This window comes from Hemicordylus capensis, chromosome 5 (assembly GCF_027244095.1).
Source record: "Hemicordylus capensis ecotype Gifberg chromosome 5, rHemCap1.1.pri, whole genome shotgun sequence".
Lineage (NCBI taxonomy): Eukaryota > Metazoa > Chordata > Lepidosauria > Squamata > Cordylidae > Hemicordylus > Hemicordylus capensis.
In genome coordinates, this window is record NC_069661.1 from 239216127 (window position 1) to 239243334 (window position 27208).

The window sequence follows — 27208 nt, forward strand, 5'->3', positions numbered from 1 at the left end:
CAAGATGCCCAAGTCACAGGTCAGAGGATCCTCTGGGCAGTAAAGCACTTCTGGGTTCTAGAGTGACTTGACCCACCAAAAGCTGAAAATCTTATTTATTTATTCAATCATACCTATATACCACCTGATTTATACATTGCTAGGCAATATACACAATCCAAATTACAATATAAAAAACAAACACAATTAACACATTTTCACAGAATAAAAAGAATTAAAAACAATTCATAGAGTGAAACAAAATAATTTCACAGGATAAAAACAACTAGCCTACCCTGGACAGAGCATCTGTGCGCTCTTTGGGGCCGGCGCTTCCCCCTTCCCCCCCATCTTCTGCCCCAGTCTCCACTTTCAGTCCCAGCCGCCTCTCCTCCCCACCACCACTTCTGCCCCCCCTTCTCTCCCCCCTCCTGGGCCTTGCCTCCACGGCTGGGCTGGGCCCGCCTCTGCGGCCAGGCCTGCCGCTCCCGAGGCAACCAATCCTCCTGGGTGTGCCTCAGCCAATCAGGCCCGTCCACCGCCCAGCCAATCAGCAGGGCGCTGGGATGCACATTCCAAGGCACACCCCGGAGAATTATAAAAACAACTAATGGACCCTGCACAGAGCATCTGTGTGCAATTTGGGGCTGGCGGTTACCTCTTTCCCCCCACCTTCTGCCCCAGTCTCCGCTTCTGGGCCCAGCCGCCTCTCCTCCCCACCACCACTTCTGCCCCTGCACTTTCTTTCCCCCCTCCTGGGCCTCGCTTCCACGGCTGGGCCAGGCCTCCGCGGCCGTGGCGACCAATCCTCCTGGGTGTGCCTCAGACAATCAGGCACGTCCGCCGCCCAGCCAATCAGCTGGGCTCTGGGACGCACATTCCAAGGCACACCTTGGCACATATAGATTTTAATTAAAAGCCTGAGAAAAGAGGTGTGTCTCAAGGGTCTTTTAAAAAGAAATAAGAATGGAGAAGCTCTTGTTTTGACAGGGTATGCATTCCAGAGTCCTGGGGCAGCCATAAAGAAGGCCCGGCCCCGAGCCGCCTCCAGAGGAGCTGGTGGCAACTGGTGGAGCTCCCCAGATGAGCTCAATAAGTGGCAGGGTTCGTGACAAACAATTGGCTCTCCCAGAATGGTAAGTACCTTAACACCTTCCAGGCCAGGCCTGGGACTTAGCAAGGGAAACCACTTCTCCACTGTATCCAACTCTTAGCTTGTAATCCTGGCTCTCACCCTCCAGGGCTGCCTACGGCCTAGCACTGAAAACACGTTAGTCTGGGGAACAGCCCTAATTAAAAATCCCTAATGTAAAGCCTGCAACTCATTGCTTAATTTATAACATAGATTAATGCTTGCAGCTATATAAGCACCAAATACCCTATTTATTCTCAGGTAGGATGGAGACCAACTGACCTACGTGCATATAAATAAACAAATATAGACATCAAAAGTAATGGGGCTTTGATCTCTGGCATATTCAACTGAATGCAATTAGGCACATCTCTGGCTAAGTTAAGAAGAGTTAAAGCTTGTACACTTAGCCCAAAAAGGTAGCTAGAGAATTCAGTAATATAGTGTGCAGTGTCCCCTTCCTGACCTTGGCCGGCAGCCATACAGGACTGATTAGGACGCCGGTGACATCAGTTTTCACAGAAGGAAGAAGGAGAAGAAGTGGACGGCAACACACACGCCTGTGGCTGGAAGGGAAGGCAGGGGCTTGTTTCCTGCCAAGAATTTGCCCCCATTCCCACATGCACCCTCCCATCCAAGATAAATATAGAAGTATTAAGAAGTCACTTCTGTGAGGCCAGCTGCGGTACTGGCAAAGCAACAGGAGTGAGAACTAATGTGTTTGCTCACCATGCAAAGGAACCTGCCATTTTCAGTCTGGCCTTGTAGTACATTTTAGATTTTTTTTTTGGGGGGGGGGTCTCTTAAAGAAGAGGACAGACTGAACTCTTCTATATACAAATACCAGTTTTCACACCATGTGGTTTTACTGCAAATAAAATAAAATTGCCCCACCACCTACTGTGATGGAGGTGGCATCAGTTTCACTAGTGAAACAGCTGCAAAAGTCCGTTTTAGCTTTACAAATAGACAACATATACAGAGCCATTGGGCAAGAGACACCACCCAAAGCTGGGTTGAGTGGCATATCCCAGCCACTCCCTGCACCTTGAAGGTTAATTTCTCTTCTATATACTCCCAATTCTCTCTCTCACTCTCTCCTGCCATGCCTAAAATCTTCAGGAAAGAGTTGCTTTAGGTGCCTCTAGAGTTTCAGCTACTAGATCCAGGAGAACTCTGAGCTGTAGTATCCTTCTTGTGGAATTCCTTATCCAGGAATGTTTGCACTTACTTTCTCTTAATAAACTCGTATTTCAAAGCTTTGCCATGCTGGGAGAAGAGAGAGTGTTTCAGAATAGGAGGTGTAGACCTTTGTTTTGTTTCACATATATTTCCTAGTTTACTGGGATCAAATATTAAGTAAAGTGTGCCATCACGTCAATTTCGACACCTCCTGTTTGGGTCCTGTTTGGGACCGAAAATAACGCCCCTGCATCTGACATCAGACATAGGATGGGGTGTGTGTGTCTGGGGCAGAATTCATAGTCCCTGATTGGGGGCGGCCCAGGTTCTTTGAACCCATTCGCCCAATGGTGGCTCCACCCCCAAATGCCTCTTCCCGTGCAGTAGGAGATGATGCCTTTCAGCATCTTCCTATATCACTGCTGCCTGACATAGGTGTTTCCCATAGAATGGAAAACATACCAGCAGGGATTCAAACAGGCAACCTTCTGCTTGTTAGTCAAGCATTTTCCCACTGTGCCACTTAAGCTGCATTGTACTATAACTGAAAACCACTATGTTATCTGCCTGTGCAGTGAGTAGCTAGGTATAAATTGTATAAATATATGCCTCTTTTGGCAAAGAGGCACCTTTTAATGTGGCAATTCTCTTTATTTAGCAGGGGGAGAGTAACTGGCCCTTTCCACCCCCAGCACAGTACCTCCAGTGACTGTTGCTGGCGTCTATCTGATGTTTCTTTTAGATTGTGAGCCCTTTGGGGACGGGGAGCCATCTCATTTATGTATTATTTCTCTATATAAACCGCCTGGAGCCATTTTTGGAAGGGCAGTATAGAAATTGAATAAATTATTAATTAATTAATTAATTAATAATCTCTAACTGCACCAACTTGATACTGCTGGCTTAACACATATAAAGCTGCCTGAGTCATCTTACTCACACTGGCTGGTAGGGGCTCTCCACAGGTTCAGTCACGGGTCTTTCCCAGCTCTACATTTAGTTGTTTGTTTATATCTATGTAACCCGCTTTGGGGACTTGGTTGAAAAGCGGTATATAAATATTTGTCTCAGTCGTACTTGTAGAGACCAAGGATTAGCCCTCTCAGCTACAACCCTCTCTGAAGAAACTGCATTAATCAGTGCATGATTCCAGCAAGTAGATCATAACATGCAGTGGTCCTACAGACAGGAACATTTGCTGCATGCATGTGGGATCTGCTACTGTGTGCTGCAGCCCCTCTATATTCCAGAAATAGAACTACTTTACTGCCAAACATGACTTTCACACAAGCTTTGATAAAATAGAAGCAAACACTGATATATACTTATGCTTTTGTTCTAAATTAATCTAGTCTCTGTGAGACTTCAGTATCAGATCTACATTCTTTTTGCTAAGCTACAGTTTTATTCAATTTAGAGCAGGTTTAAATGGTTATAGGGCTCACGGGATTTGATCTCTGGATATTAAATACAAGGAAGTGCTTTTCCCCAAAGGTCTATAATTCAATACCATTCATCTTACAAATGGATCTGTTCCAGAATGATGGCTGCAATAGATTGTCAGACATTGTCTCAAGGACAATTCAGACATTTTGATGTGCAAATTCAGAAGCACAAATCACTTGTGTTGTGAAAACTCTATTTGAAGTAGCATATAAAACAGGAGGAAACAAATGTGTCCTTGTTTTGCATATTAAATTGTGATATAGGGATTCAGAAGCTCATTTAATTTAAACCCCAGGGTAAAAAGATAGAGTTGTAAAATAGAAGTAGTGATGGGTGAGCTCTGCTCACTTTGTTTTGAATTGGCTCAGTAATTACAAGCTGTCTCAGGGAACGTTCTGAAAAAGCTTGTCTATTTTTTGATAGTTCTCTCCTGGATTAATAAAAAGTTGCACTGATAATGCATGCACATACATGTGGTACAGACACAACAGAAAATCTACATTATTTATTGTGCTGCTCCATAGGTCCCCAGATGATGGACCGCAATCCCCATAATCCCCTGCCACAAGAACAAAAGGTGGCCATGGCAGGGAACAATGGAGTTATAGTCCAACAAAATCTGGAAACCCACAGTTGGGGATCCCTGGAGTAAGAGACAGATTCCTCCCAGAATTCTTGAGAAGGTGATAACACTAAGTCCCCCCTACACTCCCAAAACTTATACTTGCTAATGGCCCAAAGTTTGCTCAAACTCGTAGCTACTTTTGCCTTGGCACTTGTTTGCTCACATATTTTTCTTTAGCTTTAAGAAGCCCTGAGTGGCCTCCTGGATCAACCAGATTTCATGTGAATAAGGATCTGAATCCATACTTCATGCTTATTTTGAAATTTTCTTTCAGGTGAGATATATGTTGTTACATCTAATGTTGTATGACTGCTGTTATTGTTAAAACAATTAAATTTAATTATCTTATTACTATGCCCAGTAGCTAGGAGTGGCAGTTTTAACTATTACATCCATCGGCTGAATGTGCAGTCCCAAGAGGAAGGAAGGTCTGGCAATGTCACCATACCATCAGTATCATAAGATATTTTAAACTCTGCCTGAGGATTTATAGTCCACTGTTCAATTTCCAAAAATGGAACCACGGAAGTCTCACAAAGATGACATCTTGACAAAAGAAAGGGAATCTACACGAATATAGTTTTGCTGCAACAGTCTAGCACAGCTACTTCTCTGGAAATAATACATAAAACACAGCAGATAAACATTGAAGCAGCCAACTACTTAACAAATTACTTTAACGGAAGATAAATAAAACTGATGAAAAAACAATATTTTCAATCAGTGGTGAAACAATAGCAAGGATGACAATAAATGCACATCTTGAGACAAAGAGTTGCATAGGAGGTGCATGGGGGAGGCAGAGGTAAGCAGATTTTCCATCCTACTGTTGCTGCTTCTGCTTGCTTGTAAGAAGATCCCTGACATACAGACTTTGTTTGTTGCCAAAGCGGGCTGGCCTTTGGTGGTGGGATTGAGGGCTGGGGGCAGTAAACATTTTTAAAGGATTTTGTGGTCTGTATTGAGACTGCCCCTCTCATTAGTTTGGCTGAAGGATGTGTCTAGGCCTATCTGGGGATGGAGAGACGGGGTGTGTGTTTCTCAGCAGGGAGCGGTTATCTTGGTGGTGGTGGGTAACAGAAGAAGAAAGAGCATTGGCAGGTCAGCAGGCCATTACAGGGGAAGGGAAAACAAACTTAACAGCTGTTTCCCCTTCCAGTTGCCCTGTCAGCTATTTGACCTTGCCTCACCTTGCCCCTTTGTAATGCCAGGTCAGTCCAAAATCCAAAATAAATCAGAAATTATCCATGACTTGATTATGGATGAGGGGGCTGATCTGGTATGCACTACAGTGACCTGGTTGAGAGAGGCTAGTGGCCCAGTTTCTCCCTACAACATATTCTGTTGTTGAGCAGATGAGAGGATGTGGACAGGGAGGTGGAGTGGCTGTGGTCTATAAAAATGATATCTTCCCACAAGAATAATAGGTTCACAGTTTGGGGGTACTTTGGGAGTACACAGTTTGGGAGCACCCAATTCTGTTTTTGATATCTCAGATGGAGGCGGTGGCCAGGAGCGCTTTTTTTGAACTTTGGCTGATATGCCAAATGTGCCATTTCCTGGAAGAGTGTGACCAAGACAGTGGTACACATACTGATCACCTCCAGGCTTGACTATTGCAATGCACTCTATGTGGCTACCTTTGTATGTAGTCCAGAAACTGCAATTGGTGCAGAATTCTGCTGCCAGGTTTGTCTCCGGGTTGTCCCAAAGAAATTATATCACTCCTGTTTTGAAAGAACTGCACTGGCTGCCAATAGGTTTCTGGGCAAAATAAGAAGTACTGGTTATTACCTAAAAAGCCCTTAACAGCTTGGGCTCAAGGTATTTAAGAGAACGTCTTCTTTGTTATGAAGCCTGCTGCTTATTGAGATCATCAGAGGAAGTTCGTCCAAGGGTGCCACCAGCTCGTCTGGTGACGACAGAGGAGAGCCTTCACTGTAGTTGCCCCAGGACTGTGGAATGCACTTCCTGCTGAGATTAGAGCTGCTCCATTCTTGATGGCTTTTAGGAAAAAGCTGAAGACACATCGCTTTAGCCAAGCTTTTGGTTGAAGTTTTATGTTTTCAGCTAAATTTTATTTATTGTTTTAACTTTACATTTTATATAAGTTTTAAATGTGTTAACTTTTTTGGTTTGTTTGGTTCTTTTAAACTGCCTAGAGACTTTGGTAGTGGGTGGTATATAAATGTGTGAAATAAAATAAAGATAGCCTGGTGCTTCAGCACAAGTGACCCTATCACACATCCCATCCAACCACATTTCAGAAGGCAGTGGAATACAAAGAGGATTACATGTACTAAGCATTACATGTACTCACTGGAAGAGATTCATGTGGGGAGAGGTAGTCTTAGCTAATGTGGGCCTAAGGCATTAAGAGCTTTGACTTTACCTGGAACTGACTGATAGCCAGAGTGACTGATGCATCACGGGAGTAATTCCCTTCTCAAACCTGGCACCATATACAGCCATGTACAAGACCTTCTGTCTGTCAACCGCATATTTATGTATTTAGTCATTCGATTTCTATACTGCCCTTCCAAAAATGGCTCAGGGTGGTTTACACAGAGAAATAATAAATAAATAAGATGGCTCCCTGTCCCTAAAAGGCTCACAATCTAAAAGAAACATAAGATAGACACCAGCAACAGTCACGGGAGGTACTGTGCTGGGGGTGGATAGGGCCAGTTACTCTCCCCCTGCTAAATAAAGAGAATCACCACGTTAAAAGGTGCCTTTTTGCCAAGTTAGGGGAAAACCACTGGGTTCTCTCCCACCACCTCCTCCCTTTCTTCCCCCACCCTCCTCTCAGAACTATGGAACCAAAATGTGACATAAGAGCGGGAATGAATTTTGAGTTTGAAATAGAGAATATATTTAGTGAAATGTAGATTAATACACACATTACTTGTTTATCAAGTTTAATGCAATAAAATGTTAACCCCAAAAGAGACAGAAAATGTGGATAGCATACAATTGTATAGCATTTATTTGGAGGCTACACACTCAAGTAGTTGAACATTTCAACAGGACAAAACTTTCTCTTTTTTAAGAAGTATTGGAAGGCTATGGGTAGGAGACCATGATTTTTGAAAAGCACATGAGGACAGGAGGGGAGCCGAGGGTATAATTGTTCAGTATAACCCAAGTGCCCTTTCAGCATAACAGCCGGGGAACACACTCTACCATGTTTTCTTGCAATACTACATTTTGAGTGTACCCAGACATCCTTCAGAAACTTCAGAGCAGTAGGGATATGATGCTGCAAAGGAAGGAAAATAAGTCAACAGAGACCTCAAGTCAGAGAGATTGAATTTCCGGCTCTTGTTCAGCTAAATGATCCACCTCATCTACCCATCGTAGAGGAAATTTTTAACAGCAAGAGGAAGTCAGCTCAACAATGATTTGGAGAAAAGTGGATGAGGGACGGGGTGCACAAGAGTGTGTTTCACACAGGAAAATGTAAACCATCTGCAGAGTCCTGTCTCTTCTGAGGTGAAGTTAAGCCACAGCTGACTAAAGATAGCCCAGTGATTGTATGTTTGCTGGAAAGCAGAGGGAAACATTTCTGAGGCAGGCTAACAGCAGCCAAGGATCAAGCAACTGCAAGTGGATGGATAATTCCAAATTCCAAACACACAACCTGTCCAGGAATCTTGACTCTTCCACATCCTGCGCCCAAGTATGTGGTTTGATTTTTCCAGCGTCTTCTTTCTCTACAACATACTATCACTGCAAGAAGAGGTTTCAGCAGCCTGCAGACTTTAATGTGGTGAACAGAAGAGTCCAGCTCTGTTGCACCAAAGAATGGTCTCTACCATCACATCTTTGCATGAAGTCCTAGAGAGTCCCTCTAACAGGCTGCATTCAGTGGCTTAGTTCATACACCAATGCCAAACTATGGCTTACACTGACCCCTGTTTAAAACCCAAAACATGGCTGGTTTGAGCTACCAAACATGCAAACAAACTACAGTTCAGAGTAATATACTTTTGTTTTCCATTCTCCTGGCATTCAGCTTCTAAGCTTACCGCTGTAAAATTATTTTGTTTAGTGGTTCCAAGCAATTTTTGGCCCAATCATGAACAAGTTGTCTTTAATCCAGATTTAGTTTCAAAGTGGCCAGTATCGCTATACCACCTACTAGCTGTACCCACACGAGCCCAAGTACAAGACTTATTTTTATTTCAAGTATTGGCAGACCCAGTAGCAAAATTTTGCTACTGGATTTTGATGCATTATTTTCCTGCTATCTTGAACTAAATAGAGAATGGAGGAAAAACCTCTACACATATCTTGGTAATATCCATTTAATAACCTTGCCCAATACATTAACTTCCTAATGCTCTAACTTTTCTTTCTGCAATCCTCCGTACATCCCCATGGAGCAAAATCAATATTCTTCATTTCAACCCACTCCAGCTCCAGAATGTTCCGTGACTTTGGAAATATTGATCTGGCAAATGCCACAGCCAGTTAAAAGGAGCCAAGACTTCTATGAAATGAGTAAGCAAGTGCTTTTCAAATTGTGCTCTGGGAAGCCCTGGGATTCTTTAGAACTTTAGCAGAGGGTTCTCTACGTGAAGGTCAACAGCGACAAGCTTCCTTGAAAGATAGCTTCTCCTGCTATGTGCATGTGCCAGGATTATTGCATAGCACATTCACATAACAGTAAAACCAGATGCCCTGTCAGGCAGGTGTGCCATGCAACCAGGTATACATCTGAGAACATGATTCCTCAGAGTTCTCCACAGTTTGCAAGGGCCTGATGCAGGAATCCACACATTTAGGTTTAGCTCACTAGCCAACTGTGAGTTGTATCTGTGGTCACCCCCAATCACCTCTATTCCCTCAATTCCTTTTCTGGCACAGAGGCAGAGGGTTTAGGAAATAAATGTGTCCCCCATCATTTGCAGTGGGAGAGTGAGACAGTAAGGAACAGCGGGAGCCATATCCTATGGCTCAGAACAGGATTCCTGCTGTTTTGTATCTTCTCAAAAATAGCAGTGGAAATGAGACTTCTGGTGAGAAAATCAGGGTGGCACTCGGTATATTCTGCTCACCAGAAGGCTGGAAGCATAATTCACTGGCAAGCTGGTCAGTAGATGCCTGGTTTCATGCTAGATGTGTAAGGATTCCTTGCCAGGCAAAATCAATGTGGAAAGATTCCACCTTCCAGGAACCATTTCAAAACCGTGGTAGCAAATCATTGAATTTATAGCAGGTTTTTGGAACTTCTGTTTGCTGCTGGTGGAATGGTAAATCTCATGGCCCCTAGCCAAAGATGTGCATGGGCTACCAGTCTTTAGTTCCCAGCCTCAAACCTCATTACACCCGAAATCATTAGCTTGCATTGCATTTCGTCTAAGGAATGGCTGGCTTGGACAGAATGGAGCCATCTCTACTAGGTTCATGACACACACATGGAGGGAGGGGAGCAATGAGTGGAAACGGGGCAGCCCACGAAAGACAGCGACAGAACAAATATTGTTTATGGACACTGAGCCAAGTGAATGCAATCTAATTTAATATCATGCTTGAATGGCTCCCAAACAATAGGGCAGGAATGGGGGCAGGACAGAGCATGGTACCACCTCATCCTCTATGCTTTTGCTAACCGGCACAAGGTCAGCAATTCAGGCCAAGTTTGTGAGCACAGTAGTCAAAGCCGCAGAGGCCCCAAAGCCTCTGCCTTGGCACATTCGACCATTCTTGGGCGGCCAAATTGCATCTAAACACTTATGGGCAGCGGGAAGAGGAAAACAAGCCCATCGACTGCTTTTAGAACTGCACTGTTGCCATCTGATCTCATGCCCAGCACACAATATCTGTTCTTGCTTATGTTATGTTCAATTGTTACATTCCGGGGAGACGTCTCAGCCCTGGGCACGAGTCAAGCTCATACCTCCCCATCTCAGTGCCTTGGGCCTCTGCAAGGCCTTGGGGTTTGCACGAGTTACTTCTTCTTTTTTTGCCAGAGCCACCATGAAACAGCCTCCCAAACTAACATTGCTAAATAGCAACTTCGGGGGGGGGGTGTAGCACCAGTCACAAAATGAGGCGGAGGTGGAGAAGGTCACAAAACAGCAGCATGTGCACACTGACAGAAATCCCCGGATTACAGGAGAGAAGCCGCTTTGTTGGGGGTAAAACTAATGAGAAATTCATGGAAAAGAAAAAGCAACCCTGGGAAAAAGAGAGAGAGATTAAAAATGGCACCAGTATACCCACATTCAGCCAATCAAACCTGCATATTGGCTGGAAAGGAAAGGAAGGGGAGGGAGAAGCAAGCCCCAAAGCTTAGAGAGCAACTTCAGAGAAGTCCAGAAACATAGGAAGCTGCCATATACAGAGTCGGACCATTGGTCTATATAGCTTAGTATTGTCTTCACAGACTGGCAGTGGCTTCTCCAAGGTTGCAGGCAGGAATCTCTCTCAGCCCTATCTTGGAGATGCCAGGGAAGGAACTTGGAATGGAACCTTCTGCTCTTCCCAGAGCTGCTCCACCCCCTGAGGGGAACCTCTTCCAGTGCTCACACATCTAGTCTCCCATTCATATGGAACCAGGGCAGACCCTGCTTAGCTAATGGGACAAGTCATGCTTGCTACTACAAGACCCGCTCTCCTCGCCAACTATCAGTAGCTCCCAACCTACCTAATGCCCACTCCACTCTGGGCCACTGCCCAGTTTGCCTTGCGCCAACAGAGTCGAGCACCAAAAAGAGGTGCAGGGTCAGGTCAGGCCTTTGGAACCAACTCAGGTCCACAGATCACCCTGCTTGGGTGTTGAGGTTGGCCTCAGAGGCCCCGTTCCAGGTGTGTTGGGCAGGGACCCAGCAAAGTCCCTTTTCTGGGGCAATGCCTCATCCTCAGAATGGTCTCCCTAAGGAGCCTCACCGAGCTCACTGTTTTCTTTTCAGCACCACGTAAAGACTTTTTCATTTGCCCAGATCTTGATGACAGTTAACTGAAGTTTATTGTGCTATGCTTCCGTATTTGCTTTAATGATATTTTACTGCATCCTGTTTGCTTGTTTGTAAACTACTGCAGGCTACACAGGGTTGTTTTTTTTAAACCTGAAGGGTAGGCTAGAGATATAACACATTTTTTAAAAACTGAGTACTGCAGGGGTGATGGTCTTGGTTTATGACAAGCTTGGAGGACCCACTTCTAAGAAAAGAAAACGATAACAGAGCAGAGATGCCCCAGATACATAACAATTATTTTGATTCTCCCCAAGGCACTGCTGGGCAGTAGCTTATAACACACATATGAATAAACCAAAACTGTACACATGTGGTTTCAATCTGTGCTCAGCTGGTGCAACCCTCTTCAATCTTTCATTTAGTATTACAAGTAGGACCGTGTCTAAGTTTTCCATGCATTATTTTATCTGTGGGAAGGATTTACAGTGGGACTTTAAGAAGGGAGAATCTTAACACAGAGCTTATAAATGAAGAAGAGGTAAAATCCCGGGGTGGGAGGGGAAGTGTGTCTTGATTTGCACACTCGGAAAGCTTCACACATTACTGCTCACCTATGTAGAAATTTCTGTGTAAGAAAATCCAACTTTATCCCACTGTGGTGTGTTTGAAGCACTAAGTACAGTACATACAAGTAGCCCATACACACAACTGTGATTGTTATTCTTCTGTATTCCAGGATGCACACTGTATGGTTTCGCATGTACCCTGGCATATGTACCCCAGGTCAAAAAGTAAAGAGAGAACCAGGCCCATTGCAAAATTAATCACACTGGTTTTTAAAAAAAAAGAAAAGAGCAAGCTTAATAGCACTTGTGGCTTGTTACCAATTGCTTTGATGAAAGGCAAAAAGAACAAAACAAAACACTCATTTGCTTTTTGCCAAGTAAAGGCATTACACATGTTGACAGAACAAAAGTGGCAAACTAACAGATTTCCAATTTAAGCTCTCAGATGCAGGGGAAAAACTTGAAATCAATACTGTACACTAAAATAAGCAGACAACCAAGTGCTGTCAGCACCTTAAGATTAGGCTTGATGTAAGAGAGTGCAAGAGAAAAGAACTGAACATGCGTTTATCTAGGGACACGTTTGCACAGGGGGCTTCTCGAAAACACTCTTGTGGTGCATCAGATGCCCACAATTCTATACATGTGTGGGTCTTCAACCTAACCTGCAGCAGGAATATTCAACACAGACAGGCAGGTGACCAGTTAAGTCTGGAAGTGCAAAGGAATAACCTGGTGGTCTTCTTCAATGATGGGTTACCTAGTCTGAGGGGGTACAGAAGAAAGAATGATGGAAGGATCCCATCACATAAGAACATAACAGCCCTGCTGGATCAGGCCTGTCTAGTCCAGCATCCTGTTACACACAGTGGCCCATTAGATGACTCTGAGAAGCCCACAGGCAAGAGGTGAGGGCACGGCTTCTCTCTATGGATAAGGTTGGCATGCAGGATGAAATGTGGGTTTGGAAGCCTCCCCTTATGGAATGGGGGCATAATGCAGTGGTACAGCATCTGTTTTGCATGCTCCCCTGCAACACAACCACCGAGGAGATGGATAATTTATAGAATTTTCTGCGGTGGGATGCGAGGATGGCCACTCACTCAGGTTACTTTAAAAGGGGAAACATTTCATGGAGGATAGAGGGGGGGAAAGTTCATGGAGGGTAGATCTGTTAGCCATGACAGTTACACTGAACTGCCCTGTTCAGAGGCATTGGGCCTGTTGCTCGTAAGCAACAGTTAGTTCATGTCCCGGCTTCTGGGAGCTCTAGGTGGCCACTGTGGGAATAGTGCTGGATTAAGTGAACCTCTGGTCTGACGCAGCGGGGCTCAGATGTCAGAATTAGCCGCCCTCAGAGACTAATTGGAAGGCCAGAGCATCCATCATGCAAACAGCTTTATTACATTTGTATTCTGCCTTTCTTCCACCATGGAACTCCAGGCAGCATCCATGGGGTTCCCAGGGGGGCGCCCATCAGGTACTGACCAGACCTAGATTTGCTGAGTTGCAGTAAGGTGGCTGCATCACATGCCCAGAGACCATGCAAAGATACAAATATTCATGCACACAAACAGAACGGGCAGCCACCCGTCCACCCACCCTGTGGGTGGATATTTGGGTCGCAGGATATTTTCACTACTTACTATTCACACACACTGGCAGCTCTCTTGCAGCACACAGTTTGGGAGTGACTACTCCATGCCAATAATGCAGCTTTCACATTTTTAGGATACGTTTAAAACAAGTGAAGGGCACCTTCTGCTATTACCAAAATATGCCCTTTGCTATCTACTAAGGAAGATACTTTATTAATCCCAACATTACCCATTTTAGACAAGCGCAAGCAACATTAAGTACATTCAGGATAAGATGTCAAAGCTTACTAGAGAGGGGCTGAATAATGGCCGCCCGATTCTTTCTCCGGGGAACACTTTGCATTTGCACTTCAGTCTGCATCAGAGCTCACGAAGTGCTGCATTATCTTCTGCTGCTTTGAGTACCAATCCCTAGTTGCTTCCAGAACCAGATGTTTATATGTAAAAATCCACCCATCTCTCTTTTGCATTACTCACCCTGGCAGCATGGAAAATTCGACACTGAAACCCAGCAGCATTTCCAACACAAACGGGTTCTACCAAATCCCGATCCTTCTCTTTTCATTATCTGCCATTTTCTTCTGAACTATGATACAACCAGAGATTCTTCTTGCTTTAAGAGGAAGGAAGATAGCAGCTCATGAATAGAAGCAGAGCAGTATAGGGTTTTAAGCCTTGCAGATTTTCTCATCGGTGCCTTACATCTAATAATACTACAACATATTTACTTAGCATCGGTGTGCTTGATGCTATAGAGAGCACAGAATTGATTGTAAGCCCTCCGGGTTGTGATTGCAATCTGCAATTGATCAGGGATCGACAAGTGAGGTTTGGGCATGGGAGAGTGTCAGGGTCAGGCTGGGCCGCAGCCAGCCATTCGGGAAATAAGAGCTAAATAGGCTTTCTGAAAAAATTTGAATTGGAAATTTGGACAATTCTCAGGAAGCTCTCTTTTGCATACAATTTGCATTAAAAACATTCTCAGAAAATAGGAACATGGGAAGCTGCCATATGCTGAGTCACACCATTGGCCCACCTAGCTCAGTATTGTTTGCACAGAATGGCAGCAGCTTCGGTCCCTCTCAGCCCTATCTTGGAGTCCCTCTCAGCCCTCTGAGTCCCTCTCAGCCCTATCTTGGAGATGCTGCCAGGGAGGGAACTTTGAACCTAGATGCTCTTCCTAGAGTGACCCCATCCCCTAAGGGAATATCTTACACTGCTCTCACATGTTTCTCATTCAAATGCAAATGAGGGGTGGACCCTGTTAAGCAAATTCATGCTGTTTGGCATTTTATTTTACACACACACACACACACACACACACACACACACGGTTATTCACCTGAGAAACATTAATTACAACTTTGAAATTGCCAAGCTTGCCTAACATTGCAATGGCATCCATTCATTGTTACTAAATGTCTTTTATGAAACAATGAATTTTTAGAAATTGAAAACTTCTCACAGAACAATAAAATATGGGAACATTATTCAGAAAAGTATCCATGGAAAATATTCAACTTCACATCTCTGAAATATACACAAGATGTGGCTTACAAGAAGCTCATGAAACCAAACAAATACCACAATAAAACACATCACAACCCACCAGAGCAGCACAGGATAAAAATCAGTGATCTGGTAGTACAGAAAAACCACTATTACTTAAATGCTCCAGAAAACAGGACAGGGTGGCACCTTAAATCGACAGTAAAGGTTGGCACACTAGATGAATGTTCCTAGGAAGAGAATTACAAAGCTGGGGTGCCACCACAGAAAAGGCCCTGTTTGAGTAGCCTTCACCTAACTTGCAATGGCAGGATAACTTCATGGAGGAGAGGTCTATCGTCACTTACTAGTCGGAGGGCTAAAGGCCACCTCCAGCCTCAAAGGCAGGATGCCTCTGAGTAGCAGTTGCAGGGGAGTAACAGCAGGAGAGAGAGCATGCCCTCAACTCCTGCCTGTGGCGTCCAGCGGCATCTGGTGGGCCACTGTGCAAAACAGGATGCTGGACTAGATGGGCCTTGGGCCTGATCCAGCAGGGCTGTTCTTATGTTCTTAACCTAGTTATAGGCCTCGGTTGCTCATCCAAACTGAGGGGCACGTTTGTAGAGCCCTTAGGTATAGCCCTTAGGTAACATCATAACTGCATGATGCCCCTGCTAACTGGATATAAAGAGGCACCTTTTTAAAGTGGCAACTCTTCTTTAGCAGGGGGAGAGCAGCTGTTCCTATCCAACCCCAGCACAGCATCTTTGCAGAGGCTATTGCTAGTGTCTACCTTGTATTTCTTTTTAGATTGTGAGCCTTTTTGGGACAGGGAATCATCTTTTCTTTGTGTGTGTTTGCTTTGAGACCTTTTTTGTTACATAAAAATATTCGTTGTTAACAACAACTAGACTGTTACTCTCTGATTAGTCTTACCCCCATGGGATGATTATCAGCAAAGCTAGAAACTCAAAAGTACAACGCCAGCACGAGAAACCAAATTCATACTAGTTATTTGCAAACAGACAGTCACTAATCTTCTTTGCGCACTGCTGAGTCATAAGAAAAGCTAGTGCTTCGTTAGCATATTACATTACCAGCCTGACACATTGTATTTCAGCAAACGTGAAAACTGAAGCTCAGAGCACCCAACTCCTTCCTACTTATAAGGAAAAGTTAGGTGAGGATGATGAAACTCCAAGTCTGTAGGAGTGGTCAACCTGAGACTCCAGTTGTTTTTGGACTATGATTCTCATAATTCCCGGCGACAATAAACTGTTGGTGGGGACAATGGGAATTGTAGTCCAACAACATCTGGAGAGCCTCAACTATAGAAATAACAAGCATTCATATTCTGCCTTCATTTGTGCCATTTAATGCATATACACTGAAGGCTATTTTAAATGAATGAATGAATGTAGAGAAATGTTTGAAAGTGGTTTATCTACACCTAGTAGCACCACCAACAGGAGAAGAGCTGGTCTTGTGGTAGCAAGCATGACTTGTCCCCTTAGCTAAGCAAGGTCTGCCCTGGTTGCATCTGAATGGGAGACTAGAAGTGTGAGCACTGTAAGATATTCCCCTCAGGGGGTGGAGCCCCTCTGGGAAGAGCAGAAGGTTCTAAGTTCCCTCCCTGGCAGCATCTCCAAGACAGGGCTGAGAGAGGTTCCTGCCTGCAACCTTGGAGAAGCCGCTGCCAGTCTGTGAAGACAATACTGAGCTAGTCAGCAATGGTCTGACTCAGTATATGGCAGCTTCCTATGTTCCTAACACAGCTACAAACCTTGAAGGTTATAGTCTTTCCATATGGAGAATCGAAAAACAAAAGAAAGAAAATTCTTCTTCATACCAAGGGCAATTAGACTATAGAGTGCATAGATATGGCAGATGCCAAGAAGTTAAAATTTAGAAAGAGAATTGCTGGGTTTTTTAACCATTTTTGTGAACAGCAGGGCAATGCAGATAGGACTGCAGTGAATTAATACAGTCAAATATTTTAAAATAAAGCTGTTTATACATCAAGGGCCACAACATTAGATGCACTCCAAGAACTGGTATTCTGGCAAATTGCCGGAATACTATAAAAAATGCAACATATCAACACTGCTGGGATTTGACACTGGTTGAGCACTTTTAAAAAGTGTTATTTAAACATGGAAGTTAGCAGCTGCTGTCCCTTAGCTCATGACACAGCTGCCCACCCACAAGTTACAGGATAACCTATATCAAGATGTTTCCTCCGCAGGAAGAAAAGCTTCCACCACAAATGGCTAACCATTCTATATTTTGCATAACAGATTAAGAAGAGATGAAGCCAATGCATTAAATGGACATCCAGAGCCGCAGCTGAATAGAAAAACAGGAATTCTCCTTCACAAACAAGGTTGGAGCCTAGTTCATTAGCTGAAGCATTACCTCAACTGGCAAGTAGACACACTTGCACGCATATACAGAGAAGGAGAACAAACCACTGTAAACAGAAGTGATTCCCTCTGGCAATAAGTTTCCTCTCTAGAATACAAGTGTACTCTTGCAACTTGTTAACTTAGCAACTTAAGCCCTATACAGAACTACGACAAATCTGCTTCCACACTCTGTCTAGAGCAGGGATTCTCAACATGTGGGTCCCCAGATGTAACTGGACCAACTCCCATAATTCCCAACCAAAGGCCACTGGGGCTGGGGATTATGGGAATTGAAGTCCAATAACATCTGGGGACCCACACATTGAGAAACCCTGGTCTAGAGAGAACGAGAACATGAACACACAGGACGACGACTGACCACAGAGGAGGTAGTTAGATGAAACCAAATTTTAGTTGTACCTCTACTTGCACCTTCACCAGCAACAGATGGGGGGTGTTGTTTTTAAAGACTGTGTGAGCAAATACAATTAACAAGGTGGCAGTTAAGAATGCTGTATTAGCAGAGTTCCAGGGCAAGCAACGAGAAAAGAATGAAGGACAGATGTTGCAGATGGATGTAAGAGGGGTGGGGAGCGCAAGAAAGAATGTTCATTTATTATTTATTTATTCTATTTCTATACCACCTTTCCAAAAATGGCTCAGGGCGGTTTACACAGAGAAAGAATAAATAAATAAAATGGCTCCCTGTCTCCAAAGGGCTCACAATCTAAAAAGAAACATAAGATATACACCAGCAACACTCATTGGAGTTACTGTGCTGGGGGTGGATAGGGCCAGTTAATGCTTCCCCTGCTAAATAATCACCATGTTAAAAAGGTGCCTTTTGCCAAGTTTTGCCAACCCCTGCTAACTTGGCTAAGAGGCACCTTTTAACGTGCTGATTCTCTTTATTTAGCAGGCGGAGAGTAACTGGCCCTCTCCACCCCCAGCACAGTACCTCCAGTGACTGTTGTTGGTGTCTATCTTATGTTTCTTTTTAGATTGCAAGCCCTTTGGGGACAGGGAGCCGTCTTACTTATGTATTTATTATTCCTCTGTGTAAACTGCCCTGAGCCACTTTTGGAAGGGCGGTATAGAAATCAATCAATCAATCAATCAAGTTAGCAGGGGTTTAAAGCTGCAAACAACTCCATGAAAATATTATCTGGGTCCTGGAAAGATGCAATTAATCAAAAGGAAAAGTATAAATTGTTGATTAATGTAACAGAAATATAATGGGCAAGACATCGTGTCTTCGGTCATCTTCAGCTGCTCTGATTTTTACAGGCAAGGTACAGTAGTTACTGTGCCTTTCCTAGAACACCAGAGCAGCTGGAGAGGACTGAAGACAACGTCTTGCCCACTGAATTTCTGTTACATTAATCAACAATAAATTTATACCCACCCACCACCTGAGAATACACTTCATACATTCTAGGAAGTGGACTATCATCCACATGCAGCCCAAACACAATTCTAAATTAGCATTTGGATTGTATGAAAAGCAAAGGTTCAGACTGTCACCAGCACCAACACCTCCAGCACCAGATGAAAGAATATGCTGGGAAGATGTTAGCACATGACTACTTTTGGAGGTTCCTGCTTTAATTGTGTGGGTTGGTTCAGGAGGGGAAATATTCCCCAGTCTGACTCCCTGTTTTAACTGCATTGAACACAGTGATGCACCCAGTATGCTAATAGAAGCAGACAGCAAAAAGCAGCAGAGTTATAAAGAAGCTCCACTCATATCGTGACACATAATATAAAACCAAAAAGAGAGGCAAAGCCTCACACATCTACAGAAATGGAAGGTTTTACCATATTTGATGTACTCCATGCATTTCACCACAGTTTTAATCAGTGCCAAAGATACCTTGTATTCTCTGATTCCAGTGAGACAACATGGTAATAAATTTCACTTCTGAATAGGCTTTTAAGGCTACGCCTCGTTTGGCTTTTGCTGTCGCTCTTTTCATCCGTGTTAGATGAAAAGAGGGACAACAAAAGCCAGACAAGACATGCTAGGTTTTTCCAGCTTGCTCAAAGCAACCCACAATAAAGAAAAAGAGAAAGCAAAAATATATACAGTGGTCCCTCTACTTACGAAATTAATCCGTTCCGAATGCACATTTGTAAGTCGAAAAGTTCGTAAGTCGAAAAGCGGTTTCCCATAGGAATGCATTGGGAACGGATTAATGCGTTCCGGAGCCTAGAAAAAAGACCCAGACCCCCAGTAAGGCTTGCAAACTGCACAGGAACATTTCTTTTCAAGAATAAACAGGCAGTAAACAGGCAGGCAAGTCAAGGAAACCGCATGTAAAATTCGTAAGTCGAGGAAACCCCATCTAAAAATTGGTAAGTCGAAAAAAACGCATCTAAAACCGGATCTAAAACTGCCGTTTGTAACTCGAAAAATACTTATTTCGAGTAGTTCGTAAGTCGAGGGACCACTGTATTTAAACAGCACAGCAGCATCTCACTTGTGAAAGTACTAGTGCATCCCCTTCCCTTTCTTGCACCAGCACTTGACCTCCATGGAAGGTGAGGTTGTTTACCTTTCACTTTCTTCCTATACCCCACGGGAAGCTAAACTGGAACCAAAGAGGGAAAGAAGCAAGGGATGGGAAGGAAAAGGCAGACGGGGAATGAAATGAGTTCATACTGAAGTTTGTACTGTTCCTTAATTTAAACACACAAGAATCTTATGAGGCCTGCCTATAAACAGCAACACAAGCCAGCCAATGTTTTATTTCAAAGTCCTGATTTCAGTTATTTATTTAAGCCCAAACTTAATTCTCTCTGTGAAATCAACAGGACAGAGTTGCTTAACTTGGCTGGGCCACGCTACAAGTTTGCAAGCAAAATAAGACAATGACCTCATCCTGCCAGCAAGTGGCAAGAGGAGTTCTGCCCAGTGATCTCGAATGATGGTTTTCACATTCTGGAGAGCTCCCAGCAATTCCCTTCCATGAAAAGATGAGCTGTTGGGATCAAGAAGCAATGTTTCAACTACCTTATTATGTTAACATCAAGAGGAACCGTGATTATACAGGTATTGTGTTAAAAAGATGAATACTTCCTTTATAGGATGGATCTCATTTACCAAACTGAGAGGAAGAGAAGTCAATAGTGTGGGCTGTTATTTTACTACAATTAATCTCAGGAACGAAGAACAAGACGGAAGCCAAGCCTTCTTTATAAGCTAATATAGACACATAAATGCATCTGCATTTAAGGTCCTTTTGTATACATAGCAATTAGTATTGAAATTCATTCTCTCAAGAGGCTTTAGGCAGGACACAACACAACAATTTGATATGTCTGCCTCTCCTTGTAATGTAAGCTACCTAAGGGAAATTTGAGGGGTTTATTATGGAACCCATCCAACTTTTTCCCAGTGTGGTGCAATGGCTAATGTATTCTACTTCAATCAGTACCACATGTTGGGACCCAAGTTCAAATCCCCACTCAGCCTAAACTACCTTACAGAGTTGCCATGAGGGTGAAATAGATGAATCCCCACATGTTTTGTTTTGTTTTTTTAAACCCATGTTTTTCACCCCTGAGCACTTGAAAGGAGGGCAGGATACAAACGAGATTAGTTAGATCCCTAGATAATTATTTTAAATGGTCGAGAAGCAAGGAGTTACCATCAGTGCCTTCCAATGAAACATCAAAGTTTTATGAAGGTTCTCCTCAAGTATGAAAGTAAGCCCCCAAAGGCTCTACTCCAGGCATGTAAACAAGCCTGTGTGTAAATGTCCACATTTGGACACAGTCAGTCTCCAGTGGAAGGTAAGCATTACCTTCAAGCAACTAAGCAGAGATGACTCCGTAAGTTGGAAACAAATGGGTCCCATTCATCCTTGATATAGCCGTAAATGAAACACAAATCTATACCCATAATAAACATGTGTGAGCAAATGGCCTAATATCTTTAATGCGGACTTGATTTGCACAGCTGCTCATAGTGTATTAAGGTCTTTCCGAAATACATGTGGGGGTCAGAAATGCAAATTTGGAGAGACAGAACTACCAAACTGGATTTTAGAGAAGAGGGGTGGTTCAGCAACTGCAGTACCCACAAACAGCATAAGCCACTTCAAGACAGCTTTGAAAACAGTTTCATCTCTGCCATTTCCACATTATTCGTGTTAAGCAAAACATTCCTTCTTTGCTCCCTCCCTAGGAAGTTTTCCCTTTGTCTCCAGAAAAAGGAAAGAAACTATCAAATATATTGGCAGGAACTCACAGGATATAGTTCCAGCAATAGGAGAGAGGAAATGCTGTGCGCAGGGATGAGCCAACAGGAAGGCTGCAGAGAGACACAGAACTCCAACCCAGAATGCCAATTAAGAGCTTGAATGGAAAGAATACCACAATCATAACTCCTTTCAGATGTACTTCTGCAATTAATGTATATTATCTTCAAGGCAGATGCCTTATTGCTGGAAGAAGAGAAGTGCGCTTGTCGCTTCCGACTGTCTTCGTCAACCAAGAATATTTTCGCAAAGCTGCTGCTTCAACCCTGGCAGAGAACAGTTCACTGGATGCAGCTCTTATTCTTGCAGATGCTTTGCAACTGGACCAAAGGACAAGACAGACTCCCAAGGTGTAACCATTACAAAAGCAACTTTTGATGCACCATAACGTGGGTGCCCAAGGCCTACCACAGTACAAAAGGCTAGCATTGTTCATACTTTCTTATTTCAACAGATGTGGCTTTCTAGCCCTACCTCGCTCAAAGCCAGGGATGAGCACAATCTGTACATCCACCATCCTGCCATAAAAAGTATGGAATTTCATAACTGAACAGGTGCCGAGAATGTCGTCGTTTTATTTAAATCACGTTTCTGGTTCCTATGACTGGAGATAGACTTGAAAAAATGTGGACAATGTCTAGGGGAAAGGCATAGAAGGGGACAGAGCAGGATTTTCAGTGGTTGGGGGAGGGAAAAGAAGAAATTTGTCAAGGCTCTGCTTAGTCCAGTGTTTCCCACACAGTGTTTGCTTTCAGAGCACAAGCAGGGAAAAACTACCCCAAGCCTCCCAGGAATGGGACTGCAGCAAAGTGGTAGAGCACTTGCTGTGCATTCATAAAGACTCAAGTTCAATCCCTGGCAACATCTCCAGGTAGGTTTGGAAAAACCAGTCTCTGAAACCTGGAGAGTGATGACAATACTGAGCTAGGAGAACCAATGATCTGACTCGGAATAAGGCAGCTTCCTATGTTCCCCATTTTCCAATGCGAGTTACGGATATGAGCCTGCTCTTTATTAGAAGGAAGCAAGGCCAGAACAAATCAAGCAGGAGACTGCCTTCTACAGGAACACTTTGGGCTCTCTCATGGCACACAGTTTTGGACTTTCTGGCCTAGTGACCCACAGCAAGCAGAACCGGAACCGGTCATGCAGCCTGTGCAAATCTGTTTGACTTGTCTGATTTATTCAGGCTGGAAAGAACAGATTCTAGTGCAAAGCACATGCAGCCTTATACTTCCTAAAAATAAACAGCATATGTAATCAGCATAGACAAGGAGAGAGACAAGTACTAAGGATCTGCAAGTTAAATGTGCCAATTCTTACATGGAAGAAATTCAGTTAATATAATGCTCATCTAGTTATGTTAAAAAACATTCATCGCCACCACTACTACTTTAGCAAAGTCCTGCATCCCAAATTGACTCAAACACAGCACTTGTTATGAAAAACCGCCATGCCTCAAAAATTATATCATCGGAGTCCAATGAGTTGAAGCAGCTAGCAGATGCTGTGGGGGTCTTTACCCATGAACCACCTACTTCCATAGAAGCCTGCCTGGCATTTAAGATCAGGAGAGACCCTGATCTCTGTCCCTGTCATCCGAGATCAGACGGATGGAGATCCACCAAGCTTCCTCTCACTCTGTTTTTAGGCATATTTCAAACTATTTCTTGTTTCATCAAGTTACAGATTTGATTGCTGTTCTAAGCATTTTATAACCTTCTACTTTCAAGCGCTGCCTTAGTGTGCTGCTATTTTAGTATTTTTTTTATTGCAACTTTAATTTGGACTATATTTATAAGAGCTGTAAACCAGCTTGAGTGTTTATTTACAGAAAAGCACATATTTTCTAGTTACAGAGATGACCAGATCTCAAGGGGGTGTTACCAGACAGGCTAGCAGCCCAACACTCTTCTAGAAATTAAGCACTGGAGGCATTACTTTAAGGGGGGGGGAAGAGTGGGGGGAGAAGAGGAAGGATATGGGGACAGTGTTTCATAGTAGAAAGTTCCTAGCTTATAAACAGAAGATAAAGGCCTACTTGTGCCTGGAATCACAGAAATCAGTTTGAATAGCTAATTTGAGGGACCAAGTCCTTGATGTTTGAGCACTCAAGACCAACAATGCCCCATCAGACCTGGTGATGGAAGATGGCTTGCAATGACAATATGTTCCCCATAAAGATAAGACACGCTCTTTACAAAGCCATCTGTGCCTAGTCAGGGAACGACACATCTCTGTTACACACAGAGCTCCTGATGTACTTATCAGCCCTGCAAAAACATCTAGGCCTAAACAGGGTAGCAGCATCCAGTGATAAAGCCAAATGCTCTTCAGAAAAATACACCACCCTGGAGTTATCTTCCTGACACAGAGGCAAGCTCTGTGGCTCCTCCAAACACAGCACCTGCCCAACAGATACACACACACACACACAAAATAAAGGCAGTGAGCTTTCAAGCAGCAGATGTTTTGGACACATGCCAGACTGTTGCGCCTTTCCAGCAAGCTAGATAACCGCACTTTGCCCAACAGCGTTCTTCAAAGTCAAGCAATTAAGAGGGTAAGCTGTTGCCATTGCTACAGCTGGAAAAACGCAAGATTTCGACAAACGATTAAGACCACCACAATCCGTAAGCTGGCTGAAAGCAGTAAACAAAGATGCTTTCAGAGAGTTCCTTTCAAAACAGAAAAGCAGAATATCCAAATTTGATAAGGCACAGCCCAAATTGGCGTGCTGGTTTAGTTTTATTGCAATTAAAACTGGCTGCTGCTTATATACTGAACGCAAGGAAGTCTGAATTCTACTCCACTACTTTAGATTTTGCAATGTTTTTTGTTAGCAGGTACTGGAATACTTTGCAAGGAATTTGAATGCATATAGAAAAGAAGGAGACAGATAGAGACATGAGCCAAAATGTTCCAGTGGCTGAAACAAAACAGCCAACCTGCAGCATGGCTGTGGCACCCCTAGAATGGAGCAGGAAAACCTGGTAACAGCAAAGGGTCAGCCCAGCAGCCCTCCCTGCCTATCCCACGAGTCACTGCCAGCTCCACAAGTTGACAGACTGGAGGCAAAAGGAGTTGTGGCTGCCCTCAAAAAATGTACTGCTGGAGTAGCACGTAGTCACTTGGGACTTGTGGCACAACAGGCAAAAAGCTCTGCCATGACTGGGCTAAATGACTGGGTTTGGGTTCCGAAGACCCACATCTGAGTCACTGTGCAGTTCACTGTCTTGCACCAGGCACTGTGTTTTCGCCTAACTTACATCAAGGGAATCAATGGGGGAAATCTGAACTGGAAAATAGCCATTTGACAGAGGTACTGGTGGTCAGGCCTGTCTAGAAATCCAGACTCCACTCTCCTTTAAGCTCTGCCCTCTACCCCCGCGCCCCCAAGATAAGGAGATACTAGCTGCTAACTGGACAAAGAGGCAAGTTACTTTTAATGTGGTAGCTTTCTTATATTTAGTGGTGAAAGGGCAACTATTCTTATTTAACCTAGCAAAGGGCCCCTCCCAATGATTGCTGGTGTTTATATATGTGTGAGCCCCTCTGGAAACAGAGAACTATTTTCTTATAGCTCTGTAGACCACTTTGATAACTGAAGAGTGAAATAACATAATACTAGCTTATCTGCGCCTTAGTACTTTTTTGCTCTCCTTGCCCTCGTCGCAGCCTCTGCTTTCTCTCCCCTTCTCTTGTTGCCCCCCCTTTCCCTCCCTTCTGTCTCCTCCTTTTCCTTTTTCTATCCTTTTCCCCCTTTCTCATCACACACCCCACCCTGGACCCTCCGCTCAGGCTCCCCTCCTGCTGATTGCAACACACGTCGAGAGGCACTGCCAAATACTCCCACCAGTCGCGCACCCGCAGGCCATGAGGACTGCCTGAGCAGCTCCATCACACGGGGTGTGTCATTTAAGGCTACCGAGGAGGGCAGGAAGTGTCTCCTGGTCGTGGCTCAGCAGATCTGGCCACCCAGCCCCACCACACCACTCTTCCTGCAGGCCAATATGACAGGTGGTTTGGCGAGGAGGGCCAGCAGCACCCCCAACCCAGAACTGACCACGGCAGAGGCAGGCTTCCCCCGCTTCCTCTCCCCACCAGCACAGGTGGGCCTCCAGCCCTCTGGAAAGGCTGCGGGGAGTCTGGGGGTGCTGCGCCAGTGGTCGCCGCTCCAGGGGCACCGAGGACCCGATTCCCATCCGGGGACCATCCCACCCCCGGTCACTCACAGTGGATCTTGCTGGCGCCACCTCGCTGGCTCCTCTCTGTCCACGGAGGCAGAGCCACTTGCCGCCGAGGCCTGTATGCAGTGGCGGGGCTTGGAGCTGAGGGCCGAAGTAGAGGCATCGCAGTGGCAGCTAACTACCGGCCTCTGCCGCGTCACCCAACCCTTCGCTGCCCACAGGCCTAGGCAGGAAGGGGCGTTGCTTCCACGGGCAGGCTGCAGGGTGAGTGAGGGGTGGCGCTGGCTGAGGTAGGAGGCGGCAGATTGCGGGGCGGTGGGCTGGCTATGAGGTGAGTGAGGGGCAGCTCAGAAAGAGGCACACATACACCTCCGCTGTGCTCTGCTCTGCCAGGAAATCTCATGAGATGTGCCACGTACCACGGGATGTGCAGCATACGTCCTAAGGCTTAGATAGACAGACAGGCAGGCCGGAAGACAGACAGATATGGATTATTGACCAACAGTGAGGAAAAGGTATTCCCTGCATCCCCAAAGATGCTTTGTCCTCACAGGACTTAATTTGTTCCAGAGTTCAAAATGGGGCTCTGAGCAGGGTGAGCATCTATTGGCCTTCCAGTTCTTTACAAACAAGATCTCCTGTATTTGGGCTGACTTGGACTCCACTATTTTTGCAGGGTCTATGAAGGAGGTGTCCAGCAATCCCTCTTGCATTGTTAGGTTGGATCAGTTTCAATCTGAGACTCCTGAGGATGTGGACAAGCTGCTTGGGGTGGGGTGGCCTACCACTTGTTGTCTGGATCCTTGCCTGAATTGGCTGCTTCTCTTTAGCAGGGAGATTGTTGGAGGTGGCCTAGTTAATATCATAAATGCATCGCCGAGGGAGGGTAGTGTGCCTCCATGTTTGAAGGAGGCAATGGTTAGACCTCTTACTAAGAAGCCTTCTCTAGACCCCTTAGCGATGGATAGTTATAGGCCAATCTTCAATATCCCTTGGCTGGGCAAGGTGATTGAGAGGGTGGTGGCCGACCAGCTCCAGGCAGTCTTGGAGGAAATTGATTATCTAGATCCATTTCAAACTGGTTTTAGAGCTGGCTATGGGGTTGAGACAGCCTTGGTCGACCTGATGGATGACTTCTACCGAGGAATCGACGGAGGGTGTGTGACTGCTGGTTCTTTTGGATCTCTCAGCGGCAGTCAATACCATCGACCATGGTATCCTTCTAGATCACCTGGGGGAGGTTGGGGATAGGGGGCACTGCTTTGCAGTGGTTATGCTCCTATCTCTCAGGTAGATTCCAGATGGTGGAGCTTGATGACAGTTGCTCCTCAAATCGGGAGCTGTTATATGGAGTCCCTCAGGGCTCCATTCTGTCACCAATGCTTTTTAATATCTACATGAAACCGCTG

General features: G+C 44.6%; 1 protein-coding gene and 1 long non-coding RNA gene across 29 annotated transcripts in view; one reads left to right on the plus strand and one right to left on the minus strand.

Annotated features, from left to right (window-relative positions):
* Positions 1-27208, minus strand: part of MICAL3 (microtubule associated monooxygenase, calponin and LIM domain containing 3) — a 291510-nt gene that overhangs the window by 179812 nt on the left and 84490 nt on the right. For 3 of the 28 annotated variants that reach the window (XM_053252858.1, XM_053252861.1, XM_053252854.1), the window contains one exon: positions 13932-14067. The exons of 24 other annotated variants lie outside the window; for them this stretch is intronic. The gene's annotated coding sequence lies outside the window, so the exon portion shown is untranslated. Of the gene's footprint in view, positions 1-274; positions 297-13931; positions 14068-27208 lie in introns of those variants that run through there. One more of the 28 variants, XM_053252865.1, reaches the window with a different exon arrangement.
* Positions 537-5077, plus strand: LOC128326291 (uncharacterized). Its single transcript, XR_008307936.1, has 3 exons — positions 537-1115; positions 4542-4638; positions 4729-5077. It is a non-coding gene; the product is annotated as an uncharacterized LOC128326291 (long non-coding RNA).